This window comes from Nannospalax galili, unplaced genomic scaffold, assembly GCF_000622305.1.
Source record: "Nannospalax galili isolate Female #2095 unplaced genomic scaffold, S.galili_v1.0 scaffold388, whole genome shotgun sequence".
Lineage (NCBI taxonomy): Eukaryota > Metazoa > Chordata > Mammalia > Rodentia > Spalacidae > Nannospalax > Nannospalax galili.
The window spans coordinates 536,711-539,313 of NW_008360304.1; the positions used below are offsets into that span (position 1 = coordinate 536,711).

A 2,603-nucleotide genomic window follows, 5' to 3' on the forward strand; every position below is an offset into this window, starting at 1 on the left:
GATCCCCTGGAACTGGAGTTATGGACAGTTGTTAGCTGCCATGTGGGTGCTGGGCTTGAACCCGGGTCTTCTGCAAGAAGGGTCAGTGTTCTTAACCACTGAGCCATCTCTCCAGCCCCCCAAATCTCCACATTTTTAAATTAGCCAATTAACCCAAAATCTTGCCAATTTTTTTTTTTTTTAACCAGAGTCTCACTATGTAGACCAGGTTGACTGAACTCACAGAGATCTGCCTGTCTCTGCATCCCAAGGGCTGAAATTAAAGGTGAGTGCCATCACACCAAGCTTGTCTTGAGTTCTTTGATTTATTTTTATGTGTGTTGCCTGCATGTATGTAAGTGCACCTGTACATACAATGCCTAAGGAACCAGGCGAGGGCATTGAATCTCCTGGAACTGGAGTTATGGATGGTTGTTAGCTACCATATGGGTGATGGGAAACCAACCAAGGTCTTCCGGAGGAACCACTGAGCCATCTCTCCAGTCTGTCCTGAGTTCTTTTTTTTTTTTTTTAATGTTGTATCAGTATTATGTCTGCATGTATGTAAGTGCACCTATGTCATGAACTCCTTGAAAAGGACAGAAGTGGGTGTCAGATCCCCTGGAACTGGAGTTATGGATGGTGTTACCTGCCATGTGGGTGCTGGGACTCAAGCCCACATCTTCTGCAAGCACAAGTCAGTGCTCTTAACCACTAAGCCATCTCTCCAGCCCCTGTCTTGAGTTCTTAATCAAAACATTGCACTTGGGGCTAGAGAGATGGCTCCCTGGTTAAGAGGAGTGCTTGTTGCTCTTCCAGAAGACCTGAGTTCAGTTTTGTCGATTGATGGGTGTGGGGGGGGGATTGGGGGAGGAGAGACCTCACAAATGCGTGTTAACTCTAGTTTCAAGGGATCTGATACCTTTTTCTGGCCTCTGTGGGTACCTGCATTTAATGTGGCATACACAGACATACACATTAAAAAAAAAAAAAGGTCTTAAAAACTACTTCCCCCTAGCTGGGCATGGTGGCACAAGCCTTTAGTCCCAGCACTAGGGAGGCAGAGGCAGGCAGATCTCTATGAATTCAAGTCCAATCTGGGCTACATAGCAAGTTCCAGGCTAACTGGGGCTACAGGGAGACCCTGTCTCAAAAAGACCAAAAAAAAAAAAAAAGTTTCCCACAAATCCCTTCCCCATATCATTTAAATTATTGGAGATAAAATTCTTTAGTGTACTGAATAAGTCTATATACTCTGGTATATTTTAAATTATTTTTTTATTAACTTTTTGTAAGAGTGAAACCCATTTCCCATACAGAAGTGTATGTGGTTCCCTCTCTCACTGCCTCAGTGAGCTCAGGTCAAGAGTACTTGAAACTATTAACTCTCTAGGCAGTATTTCTATTTTTTAAGGGAAATATTATATTTAAATTTTTTAAAAAATATTATTTTTATTTTATATGTATGGGTGTATTGCCTGCATGTGAGTGTGCCCATGTCGTGCAATGCCGTGGAGGTCAGAAGAGGGCTTCTGATTCCCCTGGAACTGGAGTTAAGGACGGTTTTTAGCCACCATGTGGGTGCTGGGAATCGAACCCGGGTCCTCTGCAAGAGCAGTCAGTGCTTTTAACCACTGGGCCATCTCTCCAGCCCGATATTTACATTGTTTATTTATTATTTTTATTATTGTGCATATGCATGATGTATGGGTGTGGGGAGGGAATGTGTGAAGGTCAGAGAACAATTTTGTGGAGCTGGTTCTCTCCATTGACCTTTACATGGGTTCTAGGGATCAAACTTAGGTTGCCAGGCTTGCATGGCAAGGCCCCTAACCTGCTGTGCCATCTCATTGGCCCCTGGGCAATATTTATTTCATTTTTCAAATACAAGTTGTCAAAAAAAAACCTGTGATCTCCCTTGGGCCCCCAAACTCTTCTAGAATCCTAATGTATAATTCCTAGTCTGGAAGATTCAAATTCTGTAGAAAAAGAAAACTTTAAGGAAACAAACCCTGAGTTAGGTCTGGTGTCACATGCCTGCAATCCTGCAACACTGCAATCCTCCAGTCCCAGAACTTGGAAAGTAGAGGCAGGAGGGTCAGGAGTTCAAGGCCATCCTCAGCTAGACAGTGAGTTCAAGGCCAGCTAGGGCGATAGGGAGACCCTGTCTCAAAAATCAAATGACAAGAATCTGCAGTCAGGGGACCAGGATGTAACTCATGGTATGTTTAGCACACATGAGACCCTGGATTTCATCCCCAGTGCATGTATTCTTATCAGTTATTTGATCACAGTAACAAGGAAAGTAGCTACTACACCGATCAAAGCAGTAAAATAGATCTTCAGGTACCAATCCTAACCTGACAAAGAATTCAAAATAATCATGTTGAAGAAGCTTACTGAGTTATAAGAGAATATAGGTAGCCAACTAAAAAAATCAGGTAAGTGGAGAGATGGCTCAGACCTGGCTTCAGTTCCCAGCACCAACATGGTGGCTAACAACCATCTGTAACTCCAGTTTCAGGGGATCCAATGCTCTCTTCTGATCTCTGTGGGCATTGTACGATATGGGTGCACTTACATACACGTAAGGCAATATACTCATACACATAAAATATACTTTT

General features: G+C 43.1%; 1 protein-coding gene across 3 annotated transcripts in view; it reads right to left on the reverse strand.

The window, feature by feature from the left end:
• Ift88 (intraflagellar transport 88) overlaps nucleotides 1-2,603 on the reverse strand; it is a 130,326-nt gene that overhangs the window by 2,604 nt on the left and 125,119 nt on the right. The window lies entirely within an intron of this gene.